Consider the following 14410-nt stretch of genomic DNA (forward strand, 5'->3'; position numbering starts at 1 on the left):
ATCTTAGTTTGTTTTCTTAATAAGATTTGCACCAGTTCAGCCAGAATTAGGAGATATCGTGTACTTGCGTTTGGTTGCTCCTGTGTGCGCGTGCGTTCCCTTCTGTTGCGAAGTTGCTGGAGAGGGAATCTCTGGCGCTGATTGGCTGGCAGTCGATCGATGATGCGTTCTGTGGGACAGCACTCGATGGTGAGTGGTTGGTTGGCTTTGCCGGGTGGCGCTTCGTTCGCGGGATTTCCTGGATTGCGGGTTGCTATGCAACGGAGTTTCCTCTGAGTCTGGAGCGACTCTGAGAGGGTTTCCTTTGACGAAGTTCAACGAAGGATCTTACGGAAGAGTTGATGAGTTTTGAGTGAGCTCTTGGTGGTTTGAAGAGTATGTAAGCATACACGCTGGACGATGGAAAGGTCAGCACAAACAAAGGCAAGAGCAAAAGTCACTGCGAGAGCAGGGCACAAAGCAGGCAAAAGCAAAAGCAAAAAGCAACGCATAGGTGCTTGTCATTGGGTTATAAGCGTGTCCATCTGACCCGTCCTTCCTAGTGCGACAGCCAATCAGATATTGTCTTGGGCGGGACCTAAGCCCCGTTCTCCGTTTCTTGCATGTAATTAGTGTAATGTCCACGTGATCATGCGTGCCCAAACTCCTGAGAGTTTAGTTAAACGCTTTAATAAGCAAACTTAATAGTTTAAATATGGTGCATCCTACACACATCTACTTTATATCAAAATTCTAGAAATCATTTACCCATCAAGTAGGTACCAAAATACATATACTTCCCATAGTTGAGGTGGAAGTAAATAAGGATTTAGCTGTGATACGTGTTTAACACACTAAAATTACTTGAATAATATAAAGCATACATAATACAGAGAATACACATGTATGAGTTGAACTTCTGGTGATTAGCTCCTATAACTGAGGTAGAAAACCCTACAAATAGGCTGTAATGAAAGTTAAACACACAGAAAGGACTCCACAGGTTATATAAAACATACATAATACTTAAGATATATGTGAGGTAAATACTGGTGATCAGTTCAGCTTATTGGTAGCAATTTTGAGACCGTTGTTTGTATTAAAGTGGGTTAATTTCAGTCTATTGGTTTTTTTTTGAAGACAAAGGTCTCTGGAATTTACAACTGCAGAAAGGAGGTGTCCCCCTAGTACAGGGTTTTGTGGCGATTCTGGGTCATAAGAATGCTTTAGCATCCTTCGTTTCCTGATAAGACTGTGGATTTATGCCTTGGGGTCACCACAGGGTTCCTGGGCCATTTGGTCTTAAGTTTGGGGAACAAAGAAATCTTTTCCTGCTGTCCTGGCATCGTTGGTTTTAGATTAGACACGCACCAAAAGGGAAAGGGGGGTGACGTCTCCTTTAGCCATCTCGGCACCATGACTGTGTTTTATGACTTACTAATGGTTAACTGGGGAATCGTTCCAAACTGTGGAATGCGGTGTTGGGTTCATATGAAATTAACTGTTCAAGGATAATCCTACATATTCCCCCTTTCGGTCGGTGATGTTCCAGGTGAGGACATCGGCGAGCGCTGGATAAAATAGGCAGAGAGAGAGAGAGAGAGAGAGACAACCACACATACAAACACAACACAACACTCCATCACTTAGCTGAGTTCTGGTGCAAGATTTCGCTTTTGAGAATATTGTCGCCTGATAGGTGATTGAAAGCTAAATCATTGGTATGGAGGATCTACGTATAACTGCATGGTTATAATTATTTAATCGGTTGCGAGAGTGCCATGACCGGTAGCTCCCGGGACTCTGCAATCCACGTTTTTGCACAGTGGACATAGTGAGTCAATCCTATCGTCAGGCCCTATACCAAGTTTCTGTAGGTTTAAGATTGTTTAGGTGAGAGGAGTGGAAAGTGGAAGAGAAGGAAGGGAATAAAGAAAGTGTGCATTAGTAATGACTTCTAGTAATTACTTCTTGTTAGTGGGGCAATCTCTAAAGAGTGGGTGCATATCATTTGAATACCTCTGAGTAAGGTGTTTATGAAGACAATTGAGTGTTTCATTAAATGGGGTGTAGAGTGTGGTGAAATTGATCTGTGTCAGTCACTTTTGGTTTCCCCCTTTTCTTGTCTGTTGGAGCCCAAGTGCCCTTTTATCTGGTTTCGGTGGACCCAACGTAGAACTGGCTCATTGCGCTTTTGGCTCATCTTGATTCGGTATGCGACAGGTGAGAGCTTGTCCACGATTTCATGGGGTCCTGTCCAGCGAGGCAGGAACTTCTTTGACAGGCGATGGGGACCCGATTGTTGTGACTGCACAAAACTGTAGTACCACACTTTGTCTCCGATGTTGAATTCTTGGTGAGAGGCTTTCTGGTCGTAATAGGCTTTGCGACCTTCTGCACTTTTCTGTAGTTGTTGTTGCGTAAAGGCAAAGGCGGTTCTTAGATGGCGATGCAACTCTTCAAGATACTGGTGGGTGGTATATGCTGTGACAAGGCTCATGTCACCTGGCTGGTAGAGCAGGTGGAGCGGCAGTGTCATTTGCCGTCCTGTCATTAGCTCAAAGGGTGGCACCCCGGTGGACTTGTTAGGAGTTGCTCTGATAGCCATTAGCACTAGCGGGAGCTTGATATCCCAATCCTTTTGGTTCGCAGACACATACTTCTTTAGCATGCTGACCACGGTTCGGTTGGAACGCTCCACTTGCCCAGAGGCGATAGGGTGGTGGCTGATATGAAGCTTGGCCTGTATGCCCAGGAGTTTCCAGACTTCCTGCATGATTTCGGCAGTGAAATGTGTTCCGCGGTCAGAGTTGACTTTCAGCGGCAGTCCAAATCTTGAAAAGATATGGTTCATTAGGAGGCAGGCCGTGGTTTGAGCTGTATCATTGGGAGCGGGCAGGCACTCTACCCATTTGGTGAATTCACAGACAACGGTGAGGAAATATTTGTTACCCCTTGTTGACCTTGGAAGGGGTCCGACCCAGTCGATTTGGAGGTCCGACCATGGGAAGGACATTCCTTTTCGCTGTAGTGGTGCTCTGTGGTTCGGGTTCGCAGGTTGGAATTGGCAACACACCAGGCACCCTTTTACATATTCTGCTACATCTTGCTGCATGCCAGGCCAGTATGCCACTTGTCTTAGCGTTTCATAAGTGGCTTTGGCGCCGTGGTGTCCGGCACATGGTGCATCGTGGGAATGTGTGAGCATAACCCCCCTTTGGCACTGAGGGACAACAAGCTTGGGCGTAGTGAGTTCATCAGGGACATATACCAGTATGCCATGGTTGAGATGTAGCATGTGCAGGAGTGCATTAAGATGCCGGAGGTCAGAGGAAGCAGCAAGGTCAGATTTGGTTATGGGGTTTGATTGTGGGTCAGAGAGGTGTTTAACAATAGTTTGTATGGCTGCATCCGAAGTTTGGAGAGTTATAATGTCATCATTGGAAATTTGGGGTGAGATGCTGATTTGGGAGGAGGCGGGGTTTTGCACGGCTTGTGCGTGCTGGTGGCGTGTGATGACAGAAACACATGGGCTGGGTGGGAGGGGTTTAAAAGTCCAAGGATTGCCATGTAGCGCGCCAGCTTTGGCCAGGGCATCGGTTTGGTCGTTGTAGTCTTTGTCTTGCCCTGGTTGCCGTGAATGACCACGGACCTTTTTCCAATAGACGAGCATGTTGTGTTTCGTGACTATGTCGTCGCATGCTTGGAAGAGATCTTGATGCTTGACAGGTTTGTTGTTGGATGTTTTGAACCCATTCTGTTTCCATATTGGTATGTGGCATGTGAAGCTCAGTCGAGCATAGTTTGAGTCAGTACAGATGAGGAGTTCTTTGATGTCGTGAGACACAGCAATTTGGAGCGTGATGAGGATGGCTGCTATTTCTGCATATTGTGATGTGTGAGGGCCCAGTTGGAGCCGTTGTGGTGGGCCGGGATTGTCGTTGAGCCAGACCACACCTGCTCCCGCCTTGAGGTTACCCTGGTGATTATATGAGCAGCCGTCAACATATGCTGTGGGCATCCCTTGACACACATTCTCCTCAAAGTATCTGTGGTTTGTTTGTGCTGGTTGTGGAGGTTCTTTAGGTTCAGGTAAATCGTTTGGGGTGTCATCGGAGCAGTTTTGACAGGCTGCCAGTCCATTGCCTAAGGAGGATTTGTGGCTTTGGGCATAGCGTGCTTCGACGTCACGTCCTTGGAGTGTCATCAGCCATGTGGCTATGCGAGCATTGGTGACCACGCCGTCTCTGATTCTCTGGCTGTTAAGGAAAGTTACAGGTTGGTGGCATGTCTCTATGATGACCTTTTGGGCACCAATGTAGTTTGAGAAACGTTGAATGGCCCACACTGTGCAGAGCAAGGCCTTTTCGCAGTCTGAGTATTTGGACTCTGGTGGAAGCAGCGTCTTGCTAGCATAGGCGACCACTCGCTTATCTCTGTCGTGGAGTTGGTATAGGCCCGCACTGAGACATTGGCTGGAGAATCCGGCTTCCAGGTAAAATTCTTTCCCTGGGTCAGGGTAGGTCAGACATGGGGCAGAGCAGAGGCGTTGTTTTAGCTCGCTCATGGCCTGGTCTTGAGCTTCTGACCACACAAATGGTTGGTCCTTCTTGAGAAGGGAAGTGAGTGGACGTGCAATGTCTGAGTAGTTCTCGATGAATTGTCGTGAGTAATTGCATACGCCTAAGAAGCTGCGAAGTTCTGACACATTAGTGGGCGTTTTGATGTTCTGAATTGCTTGGGTGCGGCTCGACTGTGGCTCGATACCTTGAGGTCCGATGCGCAAGCCCACATAGTTTACTTTGGTTTTACACCACTGTCCTTTGTGGAGAGCAATCTTAGCTCCTGCATTTGTTAGTTGGTTCAGAACATGATCTATCTCCTTCAGATGATCAGCGACATTGGTACTCTTCATGAGTACATCGTCCACATAGATAAGGTTGCCTCTGGTTCGTGCATCAGGGCATGCTTTGTTGAGGAAGATATTGAATTCTGCTGGTGAATTGGCATACCCGAAGGGGCACCGGGTGAAGGTGTATTGTCGGTTCCCAAAGGTGAATGCCAGTTTGTGTTGGTCCTCTGGGTGCACAGGAATTGTCCAGAATCCTGAAGCGACGTCCAGAGTTGAAAGAATTGTTGCACCTTTGATTTTTGGAATTTCTTGGTCCAGCTGTGTCATGGGCCATCGTGATAAGGGCACCTGTTGGTTCAACTTACGATAGTCTATGGTGGGCCTCCATTTGCCATTGGGTTTCAGGACTGGCCATATGGGGGCTGAATAGGTGCTGTTGCAAGGACGGATGACTCCGTTTTCCAACATTGAGTCGATGATTTCCTGCACAGGCTCATATGATGCAATGGGAATTTTGTACTGCCGTACAAAAGTTGGTGGCGCACTTGGGTGCGTCGGTATGCGTACTGTGTGGATGTTGGTGAGTCCACAGTCCAAAGAGTCTTTTGCAAAGGAGTCTTTGTACTTATACAGGACTTTGTGAAGTCCCTGTCGGTCAGTGTCATTGTGGAGGGCGTCTGCCTCGTTCAGAATTTGTTGGAGCTGAGCGTTGAATCCTGCATACGGCTCTTCCACTGTAGGGTCGTCGGAGAGGCCCTTGACTGTGGTGGTTACCGGTTCGTTTGGTTCTGTCACAGGTTGTGTTGAGATGGTGTACACAGCGAGGTGTGCGTCATCCGTAAGTTCTGATCTGCAGACGTTTTCTTGGGACACTGGCAGGATGGAGGTGATGGCAATGGTTTTGAGGGGTGCTGTGAAAACTCTGTGGTCAATGCTTTCTTCTGGCAGTAAGTGGGCTGGTATGGGGCCTATGACAGGTACAGAGAGCTCAAAGTCATGGAATGTTTGGCTGATGAGCCATCCCAGGTGACTTGCTCTGGGGATCTTGATGTCGTTGGCAGTACAGTTGTTGAACAGTACATACACAGCACGAGATGACACTTCCATGAGAGGCGTGGCTTCTAGAGTTAGTCCCAGTTTTAAGCAGTTCTGGGAAGGCTCGAAGAAGCCCAGATTGTGGTTGAGGTTTTGGCCAGGTCGCATGTTGAGGCGGACACTGACACTCTTGGTGTAGGCAGGTATCGTGATCTCCTGTTCATTGGTTGTGGCACATACTTCTGGTATGGTTTGCCCAGATTGGAGATTCTTGAGGTTGACTGAAGTGCTTATTTGGCGAGACAAGGGAGCCCATATAGCTTCGTTCAAAGTGTCCACGTAGGCATTGATTCTGACCATAATGTCTGCTCCGATGTAGATATCGTGTGGCAGGTCGGGGACAACGAGGAAGTAGTGACTCAGGTGTCTGTCGTTCCAGCACATGTCTAAGGCACAGACAGTCTTAGAGGTAATCATGGTTAAGGAGCATGGATTCAGAGGGAAGCGGTTATGCTTGGTGGCATGTGGCAGTTCAGGCTTGTCTTTCTTTAAGGCTCTGAAGAGCTTCAGGCTGATGGCTGAGTTTTCTGCCCATAGGGCTAGCACAGAGTCAGGTACTGTAATGCCTTGAATGTCTATAGCTGTCATCAGTTGAAAGCCATTTGAGCCTGGTTCTGTGGTTTTGAATGCGCACAGAAGAGAAGTTTGATTCTTGCCATGTGGCACCAAGTTTGAGACTTGCTTTGGTCTTGGGCTTGAGTTTTCGCTCAGTGAGCTGGAACCAGTGTCTGTGACTTGACACTGCGCTTCTGTGGAGCATTGTGAGTGAAAGGGAAGGGGTTCCCGAACTTGGGCCCATATCTTTAGGTGCTTAAAGTCTATTAAGGGCTCAAAGCGATTCAGAAGGTCTTTGCCGATGAGAAGAGGATATGTGTCCAACGGCGAGATGTACACAGGGTGTATAAGGCTCATTGGTCCGACGGTCAGGTGGATTGGGGCCACCTGCTCCAACCGCAGTCCCGTGTGGGAATAGGCTTGAACGTTGAGTGCACACTTTTGAAGTCTGAGGGTTCCACTGGTTCTTTTGGTTCTTTCTTGAATTTCTTCTAAGAGCTGAGTGGACATTAGGGTGATGTCGGCTCCCGTGTCTACTAGGGCCTCTAGTTTGACATGGTGTTCTAGTGTGATGGAGAGATAGAACTTCCTTGCCACATCTTTCTCGATGAGGTCACCCAGAAGTTGAGGAACTGGAGTTTGGGTTGAGACAGGTAGAGTGTTGTGGTTTGTTTGCTGTTGCTCGCAGGGGTGACAGACAACCAAGATGGCGCTTTCTGGTACTTGAGTGGTTCCATCCTCCTCTGGTTCTTGGAGGTTTCCGTGGTATGAGTTGACATGTGTCGGATCAGGTTCTGAATCTGTTGCTAGGCATTCAGGTTCAGTCTCTTGTTTCCTTGACAATGGTGTTATGGCAGCGTTACTTGTCGTGTTTTGAGGGTGGTGAATGTGAGAGAGGTGGTTATTGCTCTGGCTGATGTGTACCAGGTGGTCGCTGTTCCCTTGCTTCGCCTCTAGTCACGCTGAATCTGACTTGTCTTTCTTTTCCCATTTCCTGTCCTCTTCATTGCGTTTGAAGAATTCTTTCATGAACATCTGCATCATTTCTTGTGAACTGATACCTGGTGCAGTCTGTTGTTCTTGTGTGGACTCAGTGTGGGGTTGGTCTGATTGATGCCTGGGTGGATTTCGTCGTCGACTCCTTGGGCTAGTTGTTCCTGGGGGCGTGTGTCGCTTTCCTTTAGACGTCCAGTTGGCCTCCCATGAACCTTTTCCTCTTGAGTTTCCATACGACCGTGTCTGGTTCCATGAATTATCCCAGCGGTTTTCGTGCGGCCATGACTGGTCCCATGATTTCTCCCAGTGGTGTCCAGACATGTGTGGCGGGTCTCGTTGCTTGTGCCAGTGATTGTTTGGTTGTTTGGGTCTGACACTGACATGAGAGTCCCGTTCTTTTCTGAAGGAGGAGTGTCTTTGTTCTTTAGGTGGCAGCTTGGTGCTTTCGTGATGCTGGGTGCCCTCTAGGGCTAATCCTTGATGTTGCGTATTGAAATCACAAACTGCTGGTGGTTTGGTTCCCTTTTCTGAGGCCATCTTTTGTTTGCCATAGGCTTTGTGGGCCAAATCCCTCAGCTGTTGTGTAGTCATTGTGCGAGGGCAGGCCATGACGCCTAGGTGGTGGCTTACTCCAGGGTGGAGGTTTCTCAGGAAGAGGGTTTTAAAGTTCAAGTCCTCCTCCATATCGGGTTCATTGCGTGAACCAAAGTACGCTCGTCTGAGTCTGTTGTAAAAGGCTTGGGGTGTCTCATGCCGGCCTTGTTTGGTTTCTAGGGCGGCCACCAGTCCTTGGTCTGCCTCTGGGTCTGCAAATTCTTTAATTAGGGCTTCTCGGAGGAGGTGGAAGTCTGACTTGGTGTGTGTAGGCTGTCTATCCAAGAAACTTCGCACCTCAGGACTGGATGTTGTTCGAAGCAAATAGAGTCTGTCTCTGTCTGTCACATTGGATCTCATTTCCAAGTGGAATTCAATATCTTGCAGGTAGGCCTGCACGTCTTGACTTCCTGACACATTTGGGGTGAATTTGTTGATGTTCCTGGCCAGTTTGTCAAGGTCTTTGAGTTCCAGGCCATGTGCAGCTTCATAGTCGGTTCGGAGAGACCCCCTTCTCTTGTCAGCAGGGTAGCGCTCCTCCGTGACAGCTGGATAGGGCTTTGGTGGTGATTCTTCACTTTTTCTTTGATGTGGCAATCCCAGGATAGGGGACGCAACTCTGCTGGGCAGGGGTGAGACCAGAGGACGCCTTGTCCTGGTTGGCTCAGGGTGCAGCTCATAAGCATGCTTGAGTTCTTCTCTGATTGAGTCGGATTCTTCTTTTACATAGTCGAGCTGTTGAGTCAAGTCGCTGATCTGATTTCGTGACCTTTCAAGATGGTTTTCAAGGGCCTTTATTCGGCTGTTCTTGTCTCTGAAGTCAGCCTTGGCCTTTTCCAGTAGCTGCTCTGCATACTGTAACTTGTTGGCCAGATCATCTTGGGCAGCCCTAGCTTGTTCTAATTCTCTGCTGGTGGTTGTTAATGTTTCTTGAAGCTTTTCGATTTCCTCTTTGGCGCCTGGCTCCACCTCGTCGGACCCTTCCTGTTGGTCCTGTGCTTCCAGTTCTAACTGGTTGATGCGTTGTTTTGCGCGAGTCAGCTTCTCCTGGAGGTGAGCTTCGTGCTCATCGCTCAGTTTGAGTGAGGCTATCAGCGTGTGACTCAGGGAGCCAGTGATCTTTGCTATTTCTTTGTGGTTATAGCTGCGGATTGGATCCTGTGCCGTGATGTCAGAGATGTTGGCATCCAGTTGTTCTTGCGTGTGCTGTCGTAGGTTGTCAGCAGCCTGGGGCAAGAGGCTGCTTGTCACCATACTTAACCAGTTCTCTAAGTCTTCCCAGTGGGTGGTGTGATCATCAGTGTGAGACATGTTGGCACAAGGTAGGGAAACCTGGAAAAGAGACTGGCACAGATCTGTGAAAGTGTGTGTGAGCTAAGTATGTGATGGGTGGTTAAGTGTGGTTTCCTGGAACTGTGGGCCTCCTTTGACGTGTACTGCTACTCGTAGTCTCTGTGGGAGAAAATAGTGCATACAGCTTGGAGGATACAGCTAAGAAGAGGGAGAGTGAGCAAAGACCAGACAAAGCAAGGTGATACTCAAAGATAGCAGATAGCAATCAGAGCTGTGAAACAAAGCACTAAAAATAAAAGAATAGTAATATTCTCAAGGAAGGGAAAATTATTTTTATTTTTTTTGTAAATAATTTAATAGAGATATTTCAATGAAGATCAAATTGAAAGATACCTGGAATCTCTTAATTCCGTGTATTATTGTTGTTATAACTTCCTCCTGGTAGAAAGAAAGTGTTAACGACAATAATCGTGCTCCTTCTTATAGGATTGACACCATACATCTGTTACGTGCTCTTTTTTTTTTTTTTTGGAATGCGTTACGTGAGTGGTAGTCGTTTATTGCTCCTCCTATCAATTTATTTGGCTTAGACCGTATAGGATGCCAAAATCTGAGAGGGTAGTGTGCGGTGCAAGGAGGGTGAATTCACACAACTGTTAAAAACTTCAGAATGTTTGCGAACAGTTTCTTTTGAAAACTTCCTGTAATTACTGATTGATTCTCACAGGTTCAGTTACAGAAATATCATGGGTAGAAGAGAGAAGAGCAGAAAAGACAAGGAAGGAGTTAAATGCAAGTGAGGGAAGGGATACTGACTCAATTAGCATGTGGAACTAGTTGACCAATAGTTATGCTTTGGTTATATGCTAATCCACTAAGCCTTGCTGCGATTAAAGGCTGCTTTTATTTGGTGCACATCTAAATAAAACAATGTCAAAAGGGAGTTGTTTCCACTTTATCATTAAACTCGCAGAGTGTTTTATCTATACATTTATGTCAATAAATATATACATACATTACTGCTCCCACTGAAGATAGGAGAAGGGAAAATGGAGCGGAAGGGAAAACAATACTGGCAATAGGAGATTTTGAAAACAAAATTAATTAAAAGAAAATAATAAAAAAAAGAAAATAAAATAAAAATAAAATCAAATTAATGTAAAATTAAAAGTAAATAAACAAAATTGTAATTATTGTCGTCTCTTTATTTAAAACAAATGAACGATGAAGTTCCTCGTCATTTGTTTAAAAGAAATGAGACTAACAGTGTAATCCAAGCGTTAATAATAATTAACATGCAAAGGGACCGCCCATGACGGTACCGAATGAGAGAGAAAACAAATGAAAATGGGAAATAAACAATAAAACAGAGTGAATAAATAAAGTAAAATAAAGGAAGAAAAAAAAGGAAGAAAAAAAATTTAATAATAATAAAATAATACAAAAATAAAGAAAAATAAAATGGCTGATCTAATTGGTAACTGGTTTACTTAAACTTTGAAGGTCAAGATTTCCTATTACACAATTGAAGAGCTATTGCCAATGTAATGCTTAGGGTATTGGTGATTACGATTAGCCTAGATTTAACTCTAGTTAATTGTATATTCGTCACAAATTAAATACTTCTGAGTCAATATTCCTTTAATGGGGAGAGGGAGGTGAAAAAGAGTAAAACATAAAATGGGAATGTTCACAGATTGTTAGAGTGGAGATGTGAAAAGGTTAAATCATTTCAACACTGCTACACAACACACTGCATCCAGCTTCAGCGAGCCACACCAATGCTTGCGCTAACCTACGAGGCTAATGGCTTTAGCATAGACTTCCGTGAACACCTGAGTTGTTTACAACAGTGCGCGCATGCGCACTTGAGGGTCAACCCGAAAATCTTTTAAGACTTCCGTGTCACGGCTGTTACTATGGTGACGCACAGCCAAACAGTTCGAGACGCACGTGGGTATGTCTGCGTGCAGACAAAGTTCAAAACATTACATGAAATGGCGGCGCATTTCAGTATTACACAAACACTGGGCGCTAATTCTTTACGATATAGCGCTCAATAAATCTCAGCTCTTTGTGAGTGAGGCAAAATATTTCGTGCACTGCAGATGCACTGTTAAAACAATAACGTTATTGCGATCTCGGCGGATCGGAATTCTTCGTGTCAGTTTCTGTGGACACGCAACACAGCATGCAGGATTTACTGCATCAATTTACTTGATCAAGATTAACAAAACTCCCATTCAAATCAGACTCGGACACGTAGTGTTTCACGAGTAACAGTATCTACTTCACCAAGTGAGTCAATACAACAGGTACATTAGTTAGCTACTCTAATGTCAACCTAGGGAGACAGCTTAGTTGATTTAATATTGGAACACGCAATAATTAATCAATCTAGCTATAACAAGGCCTTTTAGGAAGAAAGTAAGGAACACGCTTACTTCTGTCCTGGTGCGCTGTAAGGCGACTTTCTTTTGTCTCAACAGACAATCTTAAATTCGTTTACTGCAGTTTCAACAATAACAACAAAACACTTATACAAACTAAACGTGAGTTTAGATTTACATTCATTCACACAACGTCCTGTTATGCGCTCTTAACGTTACACATCAACAATAAAATACTCGTTTTCCTGTGTCTCTAATCTATCTTTCCGGACCAATAGATTAGCTACAATCACAAATGACTTGTTTTGTGCTTACAATTTAGTTTAAACTGCCCGCATCCTCCACCAGATATGTAAGATTAATAAGGGAATTAGGATCAATAACTCAACGGGGATTGAATTACAGGGAATAAGAGCCGAATTAATATGCAAATTATTCAGAATTAATATTTAACACTTTATCAACTATTCGTCCACCGATAAGTTGAGATTAGGGTATTTTATCAATTCTGGACAGAATATTATCCCGTGGCCTACGGTAATAATAGCATAAAGTTATGATAACTGATTAATATGAGCAAGGTAACAGAATCTACAGTTTAAGGCAGTAACTTGTAAGCACACAGCACAAGACGCTTGTATATGTAAAATCAACCAAGACTTTATTGAACTACTCTAATACACACAAACTAAACTAACGAAAACACACACATTCATTCAAACAGTGAGAGAAAAGTGATGTCATTAACGGATGGTGAATGGAGTCCCAAATGTCTAGCGTTAGACACTATTTCTTGACCGCAACCTGAGAGAATCAATCTACTAGCACTTTAATCTTAGTTTGTTTTCTTAATAAGATTTGCACCAGTTCAGCCAGAATTAGGAGATATCGTGTACTTGCGTTTGGTTGCTCCTGTGTGCGCGTGCGTTCCCTTCTGTTGCGAAGTTGCTGGAGAGGGAATCTCTGGCGCTGATTGGCTGGCAGTCGATCGATGATGCGTTCTGTGGGACAGCACTCGATGGTGAGTGGTTGGTTGGCTTTGCCGGGTGGCGCTTCGTTCGCGGGATTTCCTGGATTGCGGGTTGCTATGCAACGGAGTTTCCTCTGAGTCTGGAGCGACTCTGAGAGGGTTTCCTTTGACGAAGTTCAACGAAGGATCTTACGGAAGAGTTGATGAGTTTTGAGTGAGCTCTTGGTGGTTTGAAGAGTATGTAAGCATACACGCTGGACGATGGAAAGGTCAGCACAAACAAAGGCAAGAGCAAAAGTCACTGCGAGAGCAGGGCACAAAGCAGGCAAAAGCAAAAGCAAAAAGCAACGCATAGGTGCTTGTCATTGGGTTATAAGCGTGTCCATCTGACCCGTCCTTCCTAGTGCGACAGCCAATCAGATATTGTCTTGGGCGGGACCTAAGCCCCGTTCTCCGTTTCTTGCATGTAATTAGTGTAATGTCCACGTGATCATGCGTGCCCAAACTCCTGAGAGTTTAGTTAAACGCTTTAATAAGCAAACTTAATAGTTTAAATATGGTGCATCCTACACACATCTACTTTATATCAAAATTCTAGAAATCATTTACCCATCAAGTAGGTACCAAAATACATATACTTCCCATAGTTGAGGTGGAAGTAAATAAGGATTTAGCTGTGATACGTGTTTAACACACTAAAATTACTTGAATAATATAAAGCATACATAATACAGAGAATACACATGTATGAGTTGAACTTCTGGTGATTAGCTCCTATAACTGAGGTAGAAAACCCTACAAATAGGCTGTAATGAAAGTTAAACACACAGAAAGGACTCCACAGGTTATATAAAACATACATAATACTTAAGATATATGTGAGGTAAATACTGGTGATCAGTTCAGCTTATTGGTAGCAATTTTGAGACCGTTGTTTGTATTAAAGTGGGTTAATTTCAGTCTATTGGTTTTTTTTTGAAGACAAAGGTCTCTGGAATTTACAACTGCAGAAAGGAGGTGTCCCCCTAGTACAGGGTTTTGTGGCGATTCTGGGTCATAAGAATGCTTTAGCATCCTTCGTTTCCTGATAAGACTGTGGATTTATGCCTTGGGGTCACCACAGGGTTCCTGGGCCATTTGGTCTTAAGTTTGGGGAACAAAGAAATCTTTTCCTGCTGTCCTGGCATCGTTGGTTTTAGATTAGACACGCACCAAAAGGGAAAGGGGGGTGACGTCTCCTTTAGCCATCTCGGCACCATGACTGTGTTTTATGACTTACTAATGGTTAACTGGGGAATCGTTCCAAACTGTGGAATGCGGTGTTGGGTTCATATGAAATTAACTGTTCAAGGATAATCCTACATATATATATATATATATATATATATATATATATATATATATATATATATATATATATATATATATTATGTCTTTCAATTCAAACACATTTAACACAATTATACAAATGGACAGTTCCTTTAAAGACATCATATTTTCCCCCAATAAATATTCCTTATTTTTCCTTCTACTTTTTTTCTTTTGTGATAATACCCACCAACACATACATATGATTTAAGGGGAAAAAGACAAAAAACAATAAATAAATATTAATCAAAATCTAACATTCACATATTTATATCAAACTCTTATAATGACACATAATTCCTAATAGTTATTCAAGTA

The sequence above is a fragment of the Abramis brama genome (genome assembly GCF_963993115.1).
Source record: "Abramis brama genome assembly, chromosome: 9".
Classification (NCBI taxonomy): Eukaryota; Metazoa; Chordata; class Actinopteri; order Cypriniformes; family Leuciscidae; genus Abramis; species Abramis brama.